This window comes from Staurois parvus, unplaced genomic scaffold (assembly GCF_062004578.1).
Source record: "Staurois parvus isolate SC_StPar_1 unplaced genomic scaffold, SC_StPar_1.0 ptg001444l, whole genome shotgun sequence".
Classification (NCBI taxonomy): Eukaryota; Metazoa; Chordata; class Amphibia; order Anura; family Ranidae; genus Staurois; species Staurois parvus.
The window spans coordinates 106,345-125,843 of NW_028319240.1; positions in this window are offsets into that span (position 1 = coordinate 106,345).

Here is a 19,499-nt window from a genome sequence, read left to right on the forward strand (position 1 = left end):
ACAGCAGAATAGTTCCCGGTTTTTAGGCCACATTCACAGGGGACATACCAATGTGTACCGCCGTGGGGGGCCGTGTTTATTTGCAGGGGATGTCCCGGTGTTCATGCACCCCTGTGCAGGCAGTTCCATTGATGTCAGTTGGGACGTAGTGGTAACATGGACACAGATGCTGATCCCAATCTGACATCCGTATGGATGCATGGCCCTGAACGCACACTATCTGTGTTCACAGCTGTTCACCCGCACAGATGTTACATTGGGAGCAGTGTCTGTATCCATGCAGCCGCTGCATCCCAACTGACATCAATGAACCTGCCTGCACAGGGATGCATGAACACCGGTACATCCCACAAGTAAACACGGCCCCCCACGGCTGTACGGATTAGTACGCCCCCTGTGACCGGGGCCTTACTCCAACCTTTTCCCTGTTCTAAAGCCTCCCAGCCGGTTCACACTATGTGGTGCGGGACACTGCATGGAGTCTGCACAGGAATCACACCGCATTCCTCTGCGCATTCCATGCACATGTCTGTGCGCTGCGATTTGGGCCATACACTTCCTATGGCTCAAATCACATCGCATCCGCACCACAAAGGTGCAGGACTGTCTTTAGATCCGCACCTGAATCACATGGTATGGGTCTTCTCACCCATGTCATGTGATTTCTGGCAATCACATCACGTCTTGCCATCTGTTTCGGGTGTCAATAATTTATTACTGACTCCCGCACCAGATCGCATGAACGTGATGCGATTGCAATGCGGTGCGGGAAACGTACAGGATTCGCAGCGTTTCCCGCACCTCATTGGTGTGAACCCGAGCTCAAGGAGGACATAGGCTGCATTCACTGGGGGGATTAGGGGGCATACAGGGGATTCCTGCGGATGGGATCACTGTGAACAGTGGGGGATGGGAAGTCTGTACAAAGCAATGACAGGCTGACAGGAGCCGCGACCATTCCCATGTATCCGCACATCCATCGGTCATCTACGGTTAGGGCCAGGATCGCTCATCCTTCCCTGACCACAGATGACCGATGGATGTGCGGATACATGGGAATGGTCCCGGCTCAGCCTGTCATTGCTTTGTACAGACTTCCCAGCCCCCACTGTTCACAGTGATCCCAGCCCCAGGAATCCCCTGTATGCCCCCTAATCCCCCCAGTGAATGCAGCCTATGTCCTCCTTGAGGCTTTAGAACAAGGAAACGGTTGGAGTAAAAACCCGGAAATCTTTCTGCTGTTGGTCCAATGGGGAGATCTCCTTGGGTCAGCAGATCTGCAGGAGCAGCATGGAGGATCGCTAGTCCCTGCGGGGACACCGGCAGCTTGGACAACACGAAGCGGGGTGGGGGCAGGGAGATGACCTCTAGTCTGTAGCCCCTGGACACCACGTCTCTTACCTGAGCTTCTGAGATGTCTGCTGACCAGGTGACCCCAAAGGCCAACAGACGTCCCCCCACTTTAGGAAATGTGGACTTCCCTTCAGGAGGTTTTATAGGGCTTGTCTGAAGGTTTAGGGATTAGGGGCCCCAGGATTGTGACTGAACTGGGCCCCTGGCTTAGGTCTGGTCTTGGAGGATGAAGCTTGGGAGAAAAGAAAGGAACTCTGATTGGCTTCCGAAGTGGGAGGAGTCTTTCCAGCTTGAGGCCTTTCCTGCTGGGGCCAATGAGAACCCTTCCTGCCAGTGACGTCCTTTATGGAGATGTCTGAAGAGGCACCAAAGAGACGTTCACCATCAACATGGCGCCCCGAATGCAGTGTGATGTTGCTGCAATTGTCGCATGGCAAGACGCATGAGAACTGCGGGATGACGTGTGTGTTACATCGCACCTGGCTGAAGGCACCAAAGAGACGTCCACCATCAGAAGACATATATACAATGTTCTCTCTATATTGGGGTGTCACCCCTCCCCCATCATATCTGTATATACAATGTTCTCTCTATATTGGGGTGTCACCCCTCCCCCATCATATCTGTATATACAATGTTCTCTCTATATTGGGGTGTCACCCCTCCCCCATCATATCTGTATATACAATGTTCTCTCTATATTGGGGTGTCACCCCTCCCCCATCATATCTGTATATACAATGTTCTCTCTATATTGGGGTGTCACCCCTCCCCCATCATATCTGTATATACAATGTTCTCTCTATATTGGGGTGTCACCCCTCCCCCATCATATCTGTATATACAATGTTCTCTCTATATTGGGGTGTCACCCCTCCCCCATCATATCTGTATATACAATGTTCTCTCTATATTGGGGTGTCACCCCTCCCCCATCATATCTGTATATACAATGTTCTCTCTATATTGGGGTCCCCCCCCATCATATCTGTATATACAATGTTTTCTCTATATTGGGGTGTCACCCCTCCCCCATCATATCTGTATATACAATGTTCTCTCTATATTGGGGTGTCACCTCCCCCCATCATATCTGTATATACAATGTTCTCTCTATATTGGGGTGTCACCCATCCCCCATCATATCTGTATATACAATGTTCTCTCTATATTGGGGTGTCACCCCCCCCATCATATCTGTATATACAATGTTCTCTCTATATTGGGGTGTCACCCCCCCCCCCCCCATCATATCTGTATATACAATGTTCTCTCTATATTGGGGTGTCACCCCTCCCCCATCTTATCTGTATATACAATGTTCTCTCTATATTGGGGTGTCACCCCTCCCCCATCATATCTGTATATACAATGTTCTCTCTATATTGGGGTGTCACCCCCCCCCCCATCATATCTGTATATACAATGTTCTCTCTATATTGAGGTGTCACCCCTCCCCCATCATATCTGTATATACAATGTTCTCTCTATATTGGGGTGTCCCCCCTCCCCCATCATATCTGTATATACAATGTTCTCTCTATATTGGGGTGTCACCCCTCCCCCATCATATCTGTATATACAATGTTCTCTCTATATTGGGGTGTCACCTCCCCCCATCATATCTGTATATACAATGTTCTCTCTATATTGGGGTGTCACCCATCCCCCATCATATCTGTATATACAATGTTCTCTCTATATTGGGGTGTCACCCCCCCCCCATCATATCTGTATATACAATGTTCTCTCTATATTGGGGTGTCACCCCCCCCCCATCATATCTGTATATACAATGTTCTCTCTATATTGGGGTGTCACCCCTCCCCCATCTTATCTGTATATACAATGTTCTCTCTATATTGGGGTGTCACCCCTCCCCCATCATATCTGTATATACAATGTTCTCTCTATATTGGGGTGTCACCCCCCCCCCCCCATCATATCTGTATATACAATGTTCTCTCTATATTGAGGTGTCACCCCTCCCCCATCATATCTGTATATACAATGTTCTCTCTATATTGGGGTGTCCCCCCTCCCCCATCATATCTGTATATACAATGTTCTCTCTATATTGGGGTGTCACCCCTCCCCCATCATATCTGTATATACAATGTTCTCTCTATATTGGGGTGTCACCTCCCCCCATCATATCTGTATATACAATGTTCTCTCTATATTGGGGTGTCACCCATCCCCCATCATATCTGTATATACAATGTTCTCTCTATATTGGGGTGTCACCCCCCCCCATCATATCTGTATATACAATGTTCTCTCTATATTGGGGTGTCACCCCCCCCCATCATATCTGTATATACAATGTTCTCTCTATATTGGGGTGTCACCCCTCCCCCATCTTATCTGTATATACAATGTTCTCTCTATATTGGGGTGTCACCCCTCCCCCATCATATCTGTATATACAATGTTCTCTCTATATTGGGGTGTCACCCCTCCCCCATCATATCTGTATATACAATGTTCTCTCTATATTGGGGTGTCACCCCTCCCCCATCATATCTGTATATACAATGTTCTCTCTATATTGGGGTGTCACCCCCCCCCCCCCCCATCATATCTGTATATACAATGTTCTCTCTATATTGAGGTGTCACCCCTCCCCCATCATATCTGTATATACAATGGAGAGAAGGGTTGGGATTGGTGGGTCGGAGGCACGGAGGAGACCTTCGCCATCAGAAGACATGGAACCTCGCGTTGGTGGTGTAGTGGTTAGCATGGCTGCTTTCCCAGCAGCTGACCCGGGTTCAATTCCCGGCCAACGCAATCTCCAACATGGCTGCCTCCCCTCCTTGGTGATCGGAGTCCCCCGGGGGAAAAGGCCGATACAAATCCAATCTGGAGGATATATTACTGGTGGGATCAAATACAAACCAAAACCAATGAAGGGGATGTGTCGTCTGATTGGACAGATTTCATTACACACCCTCCAATAGCAGACTTCCTGCAGATGGATCACATTGTTCTGTGTTCTCCATTCCAGCCAGTAGGTGGAGAACTCCGCCCCTTCTCTGGTATCTTCTAGGCCAGGGGGGCCAAACCTTCCAGTACGGGGACCGAAAAAATAACCCCCCCCAGCAACATAACACTTCTTCCCCCAAGCAAAAATAGACCCCTCCCTCAACAATAGATTCCTCCCACTGCATTAATAAATCCTCCAGCAACCAGTACCAATAGACCCCCCCAGTAATAACCGACCCCCTGAGCAACATAAGACTTCCCACACCATGCAACAAAAGACCCCTCCCACAACCATAGATCCCCCCCACCAATAACCAACCCCCTGAGCAACATAAGACCTCCCACACCATGCAACAAAAGACCCCTCCCTCAACGATAGATCCTCCCACCAATAACCGACCCCCTTAGACACATAAGACTTCCCACACCATGCAACAATAGACCCCTCCCTCAACCATAGATCCTCCCACCAATAACTGACCCCCTTAGACACATAAGACTTCCCACACCGTGCAACAATAGACCCCTCCCTCAAGATTAAATCCCCATCAGCAACGATAGATCCCCCAGCAGTCGGGATCATTGGACCCTCCAGCACCACTTGCCATTACATACATTTTGAACAGGGAAAAAAAAAAGCCCTGGTCACATGACCACTGATCCTTCCCAGCCCTGGCTGTTCTGAACTGTTTATAGGGATGGCGGGGGCGGGAAGGGGTTCAAACAGGGGCGGACTGACCATTTGGAAACTCGGGCACTGCTCGAGGACCCGGGGGAAGGAGGGGGCCCCATGAGATGCCCCTGGTACCTTTTCATAGGCTTTTTTGAGTTTGGGCAAGGACACAGGGGCCCCATGATCCCCTATTGCCCGGGGGCCCCATGAGTCGTTAGTCCGCCTCTGGGTTCAAATCACAAGGATACGAGAGATGGAGATCATCAATAGTGTGCTTCTTCTGCTGTGTGACGGCTGCCTGCCCACCCACATGCAGGAGAAGAACGCACCCCAGGCTGAGGCTTTCATGCTTCCGGGGATCATGCTGAGTATTAGAAGCTGCTTCTGCGGAGCGCCCCCACAGGTGAATGGCGGTATGGCGCTCAGTGCTCCGCCCCCTAATTAATCAGCATACATTGTGAGTCGTTATTAAAAAAATTTTAAAAAAAAAGTCCCGACTCTGAGTTCCACAATCTGGCCGTCCATTCTCCTCACCCCCTCCCCCCCCCCTCCCCCAATTGGCAGCATTTTCCTGTGAAATCTGTAGTTAAAACGCTTCATTGTTCAATATTTTATTAGTGCGTTCCGCGCATACTGAGCCCCCCATCCCCTCCCCCCCCCTCCCCCGCTCCCCCACCCCGTCCTGACTTTAAATCGTCCTTGTGGAAGAAATTCTAAGTGAATTCCTCTGGGATTTAATGGACGAGACCTATTACCTGTCAGCGCATATTTAATGTCACCGCCGCCGCCGATTCCTAATAACATCCTCACTAATTGGCGGGTCATTCCTACGGAAGAGCCGCCGCGCTCCTCGCGGGAAACCAACTGAAAGAAAACACCATTATATAATAACGCTGTAATTTCACCATTAACCTTTTTATCTTTTACAAATTTTCAGGCGGCTTGTGGGGGGAGGGGGAGGGGGTGTTCGTAGCCTCCCTATCGGTCTGATTATGTCAGGATTTCTGTGCTCAAAGCGGTACATTTTTTGGCATGGAAATATGTATTTTTTTTATTGTAGGCTGTAATTTTTAGGAATAACTCCCTGAAATCTGTCCGGACAAGAGTCTAGTAAACATCCCGGGGAGGAGAAAACTTGAAACACGAAATCATAAATAATAATGTAATAATCATAAAAAATAATAATATAATATTAAATGTAATTCAATAATATAATCACCGAAAAACACTGAAATGTGAAATAGAGCGCCAAGTTGGCACATCGCTGAGCTCAGTCGCAGAATCGTTTTCAGTGTCTGATGAGGAATTTCCCCCACCAATCATTATCCCTCAATTCTGCAAGTGGTTCTGATTTACTATCGCTGTTCTCTAGCCGCTCTAAAACCGCGTCTGACCTAAAGGGACGCTTTTTGGACGCCATGGACGTTTCTCAGTTTCCAGAAAGAAAGGGCGGTAAAAATGCAGGCAGGGCGCCGGACAAAGCACTCGGGACACAATGTATGTGAAATGGTTGGATACAGGAATGTTATACTCTGTGATTTTAGTGTATTTAGTGAATGTCACTTTTTGTCATTTTCAAATTTCCCGCCAGTTCCGTCCCCCATACATCCCGACGTCGCAGGGAACGGAACCCGGAAGACAGATGCCGGCATCGGCCGGAGGACATTGCCGGGGACACTGCAGGGGGGACATCGCGGGAGCGCAGGACAAGGTAAGTGATTGAGGGATCCCGGAGCAACGCTGCAGTGTATTCCGGAGTGTAGCTCGGGGGGGAGGGGGGGTCACCGCTTGTGGTTCTGAAACTTTACCCCGAGCAACACTCGGGAATACCTCCGGGGGGGTTAATGCAACATTCCCACGAAGGGAGACGTCGGCTGTCACAATGGGCTGATAGAGAACACCTGAAGGTAAACCGTCCGAAACTCTGCGCTGACTGCAAAAATACCTACAAAAATCATCCAATGGCAATACAGGAAAACCGCGCCGGAATGAGCGGAATATAAGAAAATACATGAAAATGAGGAAAATGTTACGCTGCCCCTTTAAGTAATGAAATGACAGAAAATATATTTGTAACCTTTTCCATGTAAATGATGTCAGGATACAATGTAGCAGTAATATCGCTGCGGAACCTCGCTGGTCTTCATCCATTGAGGCACTACTCCTCCAAGTGACACCAATGATGGGGCACTACTCCTCCCACTGACACCAATCATGGGGCACTACTCCTCCCACTGACACCAATGATGGGGCACTACTCCTCCCACTGACACCAATCATGGGGCACTACTCCTCCCACTGACACCAATCATGGGGCACTACTCCTCCCACTGACACCAATGATGGGGCACTACTCCTCCCACTGACACCAATCATGGGGCACTACTCCTCCCACTGACACCAATCATGGGGCACTAAATAAATGAATGAATGCACCAGATTCTCATTTTTTGAGTTTCAGCTGTATATATATACAGTCATGGCCGAAATTGTTGGCACCCTTGATATTTCTCCAGGAAATCATGTATTTCTCACGAAACGTATTGCATTAACACATGTTTTGCTATACACATGTTTATTCCCTTTGTGTGTATTGGGACAAAACAAAAAAAGGGAGGAAAGAAAGCAAATTCGACATAATGTCACACAAACCTCCAAAAATGGGCTGGACAAAAGTATTGGCACCCTTTCACAACTGCGGATAAATAAGAATGTTACAAGCATGTGATGCTCCTGTAAACTCACCTGGGGCAAGTAACAGGTGTGGGCAATATAGAAATCACACCTGAAAGCAGATAAAAAGGAGAGACGTTCACTTAACCTTTGCATTGTGTGTCTGTCTGTGCCACACTAAGCATGGACAACAGAAAGAGGAGACGAGAACTGTCTGAGGACCTGAGAACCAAAATTGTGGCAAAATATCAACAATCTCAAGGTTACAAGTCCATCTCCAGAGAACTAGATTTGCCTTTGTCCACAGTGCGCAACATTATCAAGAAGTTTGCAACCCATGGCACTGTAGCTAATCTCCCTGGTCGTGGACGGATGAGGAAAATTGATGAAAGATTGCAACGCAGAATAGTCCGGATGGTGGATAAGCAGCCCCAAACATGTTCCAAAGACATTCAAGCTGTCCTGCAGGCTCAGGGAGCATCAGTGTCAGCGCGAACTATCCGTCGACATTTAAATGAAATGAAACGCTATGGCAGGAGACCCAGGAGGACCCCACTGCTGACACAGAGACATAAAAAAGCAAGACTACAGTTTGCCAAAATGTACTTGAGTAAGCCAAAAGCCTTCTGGGAAAACGTCTTGTGGACAGATGAGACCAAGATAGAGCTTTTCGGTAAAGCACATCATTCTACTGTTTACCGAAAACGGAATGAGGCCTACAAAGAACAAAACACAGTACCTACGGTAAAATATGGTGGAGGTTCAATGATGTTTTGGGGTTGTTTTGCTGCCTCTGGCACTGGGTGCCTTGACTGTGTGCAAGGCATCATGAAATCTGAGGATTACCAAAGGATTTTGGGTCGCACTGTAGGGCCCAGTGTCAGAAAGCTGGGTTTGCGTCCAAGATCCTGGGTCTTCCAGCAGGACAATGACCCCAAACATACGTCAAAAAGCACTCAGAAATGGATGGCAAAGAAGCGCTGGAGAGTTCTGAAGTGGCCAGCAATGAGCCCAGATCTAAATCCCATTGAACACCTGTGGAGAGATCTTAAAATTGCTGTTGGGAAAAGGTGTCCTTCCAATAAGAGAGACCTGGAGCTGTTTGCAAAGGAAGAGTGGTCCAAAATTCCGGGTGAGAGGTGTCAGAAGCTTATTGATGGTTATAGGAAGCGACTGATTTCAGTTATGTTTTCCAAAGGGTGTGCAACCAAATATTAAGTTAAGGGTGCCAATACTTTTGTCCAGCCCATTTTTGGGGTTTTGTGTGACATTATGTCATATTTGCTTTTCTGCCTCTGTTTTATATTTGTTCCAATACATACAAAGGGAATAAACATGTGTATAGCAAAACATGTGTTAATGCAATACCTTTTTTGTGTGAAATACTTGATTTTCAGGAAAAATATCAAGGGTGCCAACAATTTCGGCCATGACTGTATATACACACACACTGACAGGGGATCTCACCCCCCCCCCCCTCCATTCAACACTGACAGGGGATCTCACCCCTCCCCCTCCATTCAACACTGACAGGGGGTCTCACCCCTCCCCCTCCATCCAACACTGGCAGGGGGTCTCATCCCTCCCCCTCCATCCAACACTGACAGGGGGTCTCACCCCTCCCCCTCCATCCAACACTGACAGGGGGTCTCATCCCTCCCCTCCATCCAACACTGACAGGGGGTCTCACCCCACCCCCTCCATCCAACACTGATAGGGGGTCTCCCCCCTCCATCCAACACTGACAGGGGGTCTCACCCCTCCATCCAACACTGACAGGGGGTCCCACCCCTCCATCCAACACTGACAGGCGGTCTCACCCCTCCTCCCTCCATCCAACACTGACAGGGGGTCTCACCCCTCCCTCTCCATCCAACACTGACAGGGGGTCTTACCCCTCCCTCTCCATCCAACACTGACAGGAGGTCTCATCCCTCCCCCTCCATCCAACACTGACAGGGGGTCTCACCCCTCCCCCTCCATCCAACACTGACAGGGGGTCTCACCCCTCCATCCAACACTGACAGGGGGTCTCACCCCTCCCCTCTCCATCCAACACTGAAAATAATGTTTTGCCTTTAGATATATTTTAAGGCTCTTCTAGAAATCCACCCAGACTCCCGTTATTGGTCAGTACAGATAATACCAGGATGTGGGGGATGGGCACACATCACCCGCCATTATAATGGCGTCCTGCCAGGGTCACAAAGGTCGCACTTGCAACCGGGCCCTGGTGTTGCACCATTGTGGGGGCAGGAAGGAACCGCCTGCAGAACATGTAAAAGGGTCCCGCAACAGGAGTAAAGGCCCCCAGGATCAGTGGGCAGGGCCCCAGTCGGGGGGATCAGGGGGGCCCTTCAGGGTTTCTTTCTAAAGGTTCTGGTTGCTAGGAGGGATCTACTGTTGAGGGAGGATCTAGTGTTCCTCGAGGTATTTTTTTGGGGGGTAGGCAATTGCTGCTGGGGGATCTAATGTTGATGGGTGGGATGTAATCTATTGTTGTTGGTGGGGGATCTATTTTTGCTGGAGGGATCTTATGTTGCTAGGGGGTCAATAGTTGCTGGGAGAGATCTATTGTTGAGGGAGGATCTAGTGTTGCTTGGGGTATTTTTTGGGGATCTGCTGTCGATGGGTGGGATTCCTTGTTGCCGAACGTAATCTATTACTGCTAGGGGATCTATTGGTGCTGAGGTCTATTGTTGCTGGGGGGATCTATTTGTGCTGAGGTCTATTGTTGCTGGGGGGATCTATTGGTGCTGAGGTCTATTGGTGCTGGAGAGCTCTTTTGTTGTTGGTGGGGAATCTATTTTTGCTGGAGGGATCTTATGTTGCTAGGGGGTCAATAGTTGCTGGGAGGGATCCATTGTTGAGGGAGGATCTAGTGTTGCTTGGGGTATTTTTTGGGGGGTAGGCAATTGCTGCTGGGGGATCTATTGTTGGGTGGAATTCCTTTGTTTCCCAATGTAATCTATTGCTGCTGGGGGGAATCTATTGTTGCTGGGGGGATCTATTGTTGGTAGGTGGAATTCCTTTGTTGCCCAATGTATACTATTGGTGCTGGGGGGACCTATTGGTGATGAGGTCTATTGTTGTTGGTGGGGGATCTATTTTTGCTGGAGGTATCTTATGTTGCTAGGGGGTCAATAGTTGCTGGGAGGGATTTACTGTTGAGTGAGGGGTCTATTGTAGCTAATTGCTGGGAGAACTACTGTTTGGTTACATAGGGGGTCTAATGTTGCTGGGGGGGAGGGGGGGCAATTGTTGATGGGTGGAATTCCTTGTTGCCCAATGGAATCTATTGTTGCTGGGTTGGTTGAAGGTGGGTAGGGGGAGGAGACAAGGGATTACCTGGAAGGGGGGGGGGGTACCTGCACCTATTCTCTGAGAAAAAAATCCCTGGTGATAATAATACCCCCCCCCCCCCCATACACACACACCCCCACACGTGCAGACGGGTCTCAGGGCTTTGGCTCCTAGGTGAAAGGACCACTTTCTGCCATTATTAGGAAGTATAAGGAGTCTCACTTCTAGTGCAGCAATTTCCTCTACAGCCGTGAAAGTCAGTTGATGGAGTCATTCGGTAAACCTCACCCAACTGCAGGATATTACCCCCCCCCCCCATCACTAATTACCTCCTGGTAGGAAAATAAAACAAAATGCCCCTTGTACTTACCCGCGGTCACATGACCACCCTTCTCTCCTCTCTTGTCTCCATCCCTGGGTCCTCCTTCAGGTGCCCCCATCACTGCCTCCTTCCCTGGGTCCTCCTGTTGGTGGAGGTGACACTCTCAGCAGTTGGGTCCCTTCAAAGGATCCAGATGAAAGTTTGTTTTTTTTTTACCTGAAACCAACAGTCACCATGAACACCCTTCACTGTTCTGTTTACCTCCTGGGGTCCTTCTTCAGGTGCCCATGTCACTGCCTGTATGATGAGGCCGCCTCCTCCTATTGGTCGAGACACTTCCTGTGGGCGGGTCACTAGTCTTGGTCATATTACCATCTAATCTCTTCTGTTTACCTCCTGGGGGCCTTCTGTGGATGTCCATGTCACTGCCTGTATGATGAGGCCACCTCCTCCTCCTCCTATTGGTGGAGAAACTTTCTGTGGGCGGGTCACTATTCCTGGTCATGTTACCATCTAATTTCTTCTGTTTACCTCCTGGGGGCCTTCTCTGGATGTCTAAGTGACTGCCTGTATGATGAGGCCTCCTCCTCCTATTGGTAGAGACACTTCCTGAGGGCGGGTCACTAGACTTGGTCACATGACCATCCTTCTCTCTCTTCCTCTGTTTACTTCCTGGGGTCCTTCTCAGGATGTCTATGGCACTGCCTGCATGATGAAGCCTCACCCTATTGGTGGAGGAGACACCTCCTGCGGCCTGGTCCTCTCTCATTGGCTCCTGAGGCAGTAGAAGGAAATATCAGGGGGGTGACTTTGGATGGAGAATCTCCTACTGGGGTCTGTAAAGCCAGGTAGGGGCTCCAACCTTCTCCCCTCCCCCCCCCATTTCAGGGGGACCTCCTGCACCCCCAGCATGCTGGCAGCACTCTGTGCGGGGCCCCGGGCGCTCTGTGTACTCATTACTGCCAATAGGATTCCAGTAGAACAAAAGGCAATGCTACAGAGTAATGGGGGGGTTAGAAATCCTGTCAGGTGTAGCGATTGGGGGAGATTTCCCTTCACTTCCTGTCCCATGGCCAAACAGGAAGTGAGAGAGAATCCCTGCAAATGAAGAGAATTGGGGGCCCCCAGGTCATTGGAAGATTTCCCCTCTATTCCTGTTCTGGTGACAACCCACAATTTGGGGTTTTCTTTCACCTTCACTTGTGTCCCCATTGGAAAGATTTCCCTTCCAATTCCTGTCCCATAGCCACAACGGGAAGTGAGGGAATCCGGGGGGTGTCACCAGAACTACTGTCCCCCCAATGGAAGGTTTCTTCTCTTCCTGTTCTGGTGACAACACAAAATTTGGGATTTTCTTTCACCTTCACGTTGGTTCTCATTGGGAGAGATTTCCCTTCACTTCTTGTCCCATAGCCACAACAGGAAGTGAGGAAATCCTGGGGGTGTCACCAGAATTAGTGTCCACCCCCCCCCCAATGGGAGGTTACCTCTCTTCCTGTTCTGGTGACAACCCAAAATATGGGATTTTCTTTCACCTTCATTTTGGTTCCCATTGGGCGAGATTTCCATTCATTTCCTGCTCCATAGCCACAACAGGAAGTGAGGGAGTCCTGGTGGTGTCACCAGAACTAGTGTACCCATTGGGGATTTCCCTTCTCTTCCTGTTCTGATGACATCAAAATTAGGGATTTTCTTTCACTTTCAGTGACAACAGTAATCAGGACAAATAAACAGGCTGTACCCCCCCTACCCCCACAAGGGATTAACGATCTTCTAGAACAGGTGTCTCCAAACTATGGCCCGAGGGCCGAATATGGCTCCTTGCTACCTTTATCTGGCCCTTGGGGCCCTATTCCTCCCACTAACACTAATGATGGGGCACTATTCCTCCCACTGACACTAATGATGGGGCACTATTCCTCCCACTGACACCAATGATGGGGCACTATTCCCCCCACTGACACCAATGATGGGGCACTATTCCTCCCACTGACACCAATGATGGGGCACTATTCCTCCCACTGACACCAATGACGGGACACTATTCCTCCCACTGACACCAATGATGGGGCACTATTCCTCCCACTGACACCAATGACGGGACACTATTCCTCCCACTGACACCAATGATGGGGCACTATTCCTCCCACTGACACCAATGACGGGGCACTATTCTTCCCACTGACACCAATGACGGGGCACTATTCCTCCCACTGACACCAATGACGGGGCACTATTCCTCCCACTGACACCAATGACGGCGCACTATTCTTCCCACTGACACCAATGATGGGGCACTATTCCTCCCACTGACACCAATGATGGGGCACTATTCCTCCCACTGACACCAATGATGGGGCACTATTCCTCCACTGACACCAATGATGGGGCACTATTCCTCCCACTGACACCAATGATGGGGCACTATTCCTCCCACTGACACCAATGATGGGACACTATTCCTCCCACTGACACCAATGATGGGGCACTATTCTTCACCCCCATCATTACACAGGACCCCCTTCCACAATAGAGTCCTACCATCCAATCCAGTGCCATTGTAGCCACATTGCAGAGGGCGGGAGGCTGGGCGGGTCTTGAAGGAGATGGACTTTTGCTCCCTTCTGAATGCTGCCCACCCTGAATTAAAGCCAACCAAAACTCCCGGACACCGAGAGACGCCATGCCGAGCCCGGCACCCAACGCCGAGAGACGCCACGCCGAGCCCGGCACCCAACGCAGAGAGACGCCACGCCGAGCCCGGCACCCAACGCCGAGAGACGCCACGCCGAGCCCGGCACCCAACGCAGAGAGACGCCACGCCGAGCCCGGCACCCAACGCCGAGAGACGCCACGCCGAGCCCGGCACCCAACGCCGAGAGATGCCACGCCGAGCCCGGCACCCAATGCCGAGAGACGCCACGCCAAGTCCGGCACCCAACGCAGAGAGATGCCACGCCGAGCCCGGCACCCAACGCAGAGAGACGCCACGCCGAGCCCGGCACCCAACGCAGAGAGACTCCACGCCGAGCCCGGCACCCAATGCCGAGAGACTCCACGCTGAGCCCGGCACCCAACGCAGAGAGACTCCACGCCGAGCCCGGCACCCAACGCAGAGAGATGCCACGCCGAGCCCGGCACCCAACGCCGAGAGACGCGTCTGAATGCTGCCCACCCTGAATTAAAGCCAACCAAAACTCCCGGACACCGAGAGACGCCATGCCGAGCCCGGCACCCAACGCCGAGAGACGCCACGCCGAGCCCGGCACCCAACGCCGAGAGACGCCACGCCGAGCCCGGCACCCAACGCCGAGAGACGCCACGCCGAGCCCGGCACCCAATGCCAAGAGACGCCACGCCAAGCCCGGCACCCAACGCAGAGAGATGCCACGCCGAGCCCGGCACCCAACGCAGAGAGACGCCACGCCGAGCCCGGCACCTAATGCCGAGAAATGCCACGCAATGCCCGGCACCCAATGCCAAGCAACGCCACGCCGAGCCCGGCACCCAACGCAGAGAGACGCCACGCCGAGCCCCGCACCCAAAGCCGAGAGACGCCACGCCAAGCCCGGCACCCAACGCCGAGAGACGCCACGCCGAACCCGGCACCCAATGCCAAGAGACGCCACGCCAAGCCCGGCACCCAACGCAGAGAGATGCCACGCCGAGCCCGGCACCCAACGCAGAGAGACGCCACGCCGAGCCCGGCACCTAATGCCGAGAAATGCCACGCAATGCCCGGCACCCAATGCCAAGCAACGCCACGCCGAGCCCGGCACCCAACGCAGAGAGACGCCACGCCGAGCCCCGCACCCAATGCCGAGAGACGCCACGCCAAGCCCGGCACCCAACGCAGAGAGACTCCACGCCGAGCCCGGCACCCAACGCAGAGAGACTCCACGCCGAGCCCGGCACCCAACGCCGAGAGACTCCACGCCGAGCCCGGCACCCAACGCAGAGAGACTCCACGCCGAGCCCGGCACCCAACGCAGAGAGATGCCACGCCGAGCCCGGCACCCAATGCCAAGCAACGTCACGCCGAGCCCGGTTGGGGAACATCATCCTAAACCCCTCATCCTCCCATGTACTTCTCATCATGTTCATGAACAGGCAGGGCCATTATTTTGGCATCTTGTGAACCTCAATGCCTCTGAACCGTCCGACCTTCAAAATACAAAATAAAAAAGCCAAAGCTGGCCCGGCGTAATCTGCATTTCATCCCTCACAGGGAGGAACACAGACAGTCCACGGATGGTTAACGAGGAATTTCTGTAATGAACCATCCCAGCCCCGCCATAAACTACCTTTCATTTTACATCGGGCCGATCAGCAATAAATTCTCCGGGATGAAACATCTAATTGCCTGAAAATCCAATACTCGCCCGTCAGGCCACAACTGGGCAGAGATCCATATTGATCTGTTCTCTTCCATCTCGGCGGACATTGAGAAATAGCGATTAAAGCCGGGAACATTACTTGTGGATTAGAAATTCTGCTTATAAATAAATAAAAACAAAAATAAACAAATTAAATAGCATAAATAAGATAAATGTAATAAAATAAATACATATAATAGAGAGAAAAAATTTGCATAAATAAAATAAAATAAATGTAATAAATAAATGTAATAAATAAGACAAATAAAATAACAAATAAAATACATGTAATAAATACATATAACATGGGGAAAAAATAGTATAAATAAAAGTAAAAAATTAACTAAAATACATGCAAAAAATAAAATAAATACATATAGCACAGAAGAAAATAGCAAAATAAAAGAAATAAATGTAACAAATACAATAAATAAAATAACATAAATAAAATACATGCAATAAATAAAATAAATACATATAACACATCAGTGGTTCATATAGTGAACTCGGTGCAGTTATTCCCCCTGAGGTCATCTCAGAGGACAAGGGGGCGCTCTTTACGTCTGGAGGAAAAGAAATGTCATCTCCAAACATGGAAAGGTTTCTTCACAGTAAGAGCTGAGAATGTGGAATAGACTCCCTCCAGAGTTGGTTGTGGCCAGCTCAGTGGATTGCTGTAGGAAAGTCCTGGATTCTTTCTTGGATACACAGAATATAACTGGATATAACATTTATAGGGAACGTTGATCCAGGGAATATCCAATTGCCTCTCGGGGGATCAGGAAGGAATGTGTCCCCTGCAGGAGCAGATTGGATCGTGCTTTGCTGGGTTTTTTTGCCTTCCTCTGGATCAGCTGTGGGTATAGGGTTATAACTTTTTTTTTTTTAATGGTTGAACTGGATGGACTTTTGTCTTTTTTCAGCCAGACTAACTATGTAACACAGGAAAAACAATAGCATAAATAAAATAAATAAATGTAATAAAGAAAATAAACAAATAAAATAACAAAAAAATACATGCAATAAATAAAATAAATACATATAACACAGAAAAAAAATAGCATAGTTACATAGTTAGTCTGGCTGAAAAAAGACAAAAGTCCATCCAGTTCAACCAAAGAAATAAAGTTACAATCCTCCACCCACAGTTGATCCAGAGGAAGGCAAAAAATCCAGCAAAGCATGATTGCACCTGCTGGGAAAAAAATTCCTTTCTGATCCCCCGAGAGGCAATCGGATATTCCCTGGATCACCTTCCCCTATAAATGTTATATCCAGTTATATATATACAGGGGAGCAAAAAAGTATTTAGTCCGCCACCAATTGTGCAAGTTCTCCCACTTACAAAGATGAGAGAGGCCTGTAATTGGCATCATAGGGAGACCTCAACTATGAGAGACAAAATGAGAAAACAAATCCAGACAATCACATTGGCTGATCTGGAAAGAATTTATTTGCAAATTATGGTGGAAAATAAGTATTTGGTGAATATGAAAAGTTCATGTCAATACTTTGTTATATATCCTTTGTTGGCAATGACAGAGGTCAGACGTTTCCTGGAAGTCTTCACAAGGTTGGCACACACTGTTGCTGGTATGTTGGCCCATCCTCCATGCAGATCTCCTCCTCCATGCAGATCTCCTCTAGAGCAGTGATGTTTTGGGGCTGTCGCTGGGCAACACGGACTTTCAACTCCCTCCAAAGGTTTTCTATGGGGTTGAGATCTGGAGACTGGCTAGGCCACTCCAGGACCTTGAAATGCTTCTTATGAAGCCACTCCTTCGTTGCCCAGGCGGTATGTTTGGGATCATTGTCATGTTGGAAGACCCAGCCACGTTTCATCTTCAATGCCCTTGCTGATGGAAGGAGGTTTGCACTCAAAATCTCACAATACATAGCCCCATTCATTCTGTCCTGTACATGGATCAGTCGTCCTGGTCCCTTTGCGGAGAAACAGCCCCAAAGCATGATGTTGCCACCCCCATGCTTCACAGTAGGTATGGTGTTCTTTGGATGCAACTCAGCATTCTCTCTCCTCCAAACATGACGAGTTGTGTTTCTACCAAACAGTTCTATTTTGGATTCATCTGACCATATGACATTCTCCCAATCCTCTTCTGGATCATCCAAATGCTCTCTAGCAAACCTCAGACGGGCCCCGACATGTACTGGCTTAAGCAGGGGGACACGTCTGGCACTGCAGGATCTGAGTCCCTGGCGGCGTAGTGTGTTACTGATGGTAGCCTTTGTTACGTTGGTCCCAGCTCTCTGCAGGTCATTCACTAGGTCCCCCCGTGTGGTCCTGGGATTTTTGCTCACCGTTCTTGTGATCATTTTGACCCCACGGGGTGAGATCTTGCGTGGAGCCCCAGATGGAGGGAGATTATCAGTGGTCTTGTATGTCTTCCATTTTCTAATTATTGCTCCCACAGTTGATTTGTTCACACCAAGCTGCTTGCCTATTGCAGATTCAGTCTTCCCAGCCTGGTGCAGGTCTACAATTTTGTTTCTGGTGTCCTTCGACAGCTCTTCGGTCTTCACCATAGTGGAGTTTGGAGTGTGACTGTTTGAGGTTGTGGACAGGTGTCTTTTATACTGATAACAAGTTCAAACAGGTGCCATTGATACAGGTAATGAGTGCAGGACAGAGGAGCCTCTTAAAGAAGAAGGTCCAGGTCTGTGAGAGCCAGAAATCTTGTTTGTTTGTAGGTCACCAAATACTTATTTTCCACCATAATTTGCAAATAAATTCTTTCCAGATCAGCCAATGAGATTGTCTGGATTTGTTTTCTCATTTTGTCTCTCATAGTTGAGGTCTCCCTATGATGCCAATTACAGGCCTCTCTCATCTCTGTAAGTGGGAGAACTTGTACCATTGGTGGTGACTAAATACTTTTTTTCCCCACTGTGTATTGTGTTTCTTTCAATGATATGTTTATTTATTTGATTATGATACTTACTGCGAATACACTGAGTAATGTATTTGTCAAATGGGACGATTTCTCTTTGGAAAAAGAATTTTGAATCCTTCTTTTTCTATATATCCATTATATTGTCCCTTGGCGCTTATACATTGGTGTTTAGTTTAGAAATTGTCCACTAGATGGCGTTATATATCTCTATATACCTCTATAGAATACCTATCACTATATACAGGTAATATATTGTCTATAGAATAACTATCACTGTATACAGGTAATATATTGTCTATAGAATAACTATCACTGTATACAGGTAATATATTGTCTATAGAATACCTATCACTATATACAGGTAATATATTGTCTATAGAATACCTATCACTATATACAGGTAATATATTGTCTGCATTACATCGCAGTCACCCATGTACACAAAACGAATGCTTCTGTACATCGATATAGGGGGGTATTCTCTTTGATCTTGTATGATCATCCCATCTGACAATCCTCCTCAGATAATGTGAATAGGACGTCTGGGTTCTACGGTCTTCATTAAAATGGCCACCTATTTGTGCACTATGCGCTCACATGTGAGCCTATGGAGCTCCTTGGACCATTGCTGATGCGCATGCGTGAGTTGTCAATGACGCCGCGAACATTAGTGCGCATACCGACGTGATGACGCGGTCGCGTTTTAGTGCGCACGTGCGCCATTACCTATTTAAACTCTGCATTCACTAATGGCACATTCCCTCTGATGATGTGTATGGACACGACACGCGTCAGGGACGGGCCATTACTCTGCAATTGCTGTACATGTACTGCCGGGCCAGTTGTCTCTGTTTGTCCTCCTGTGGCCTGTACCCCGAGTCCCCCCAATATATGCCCGC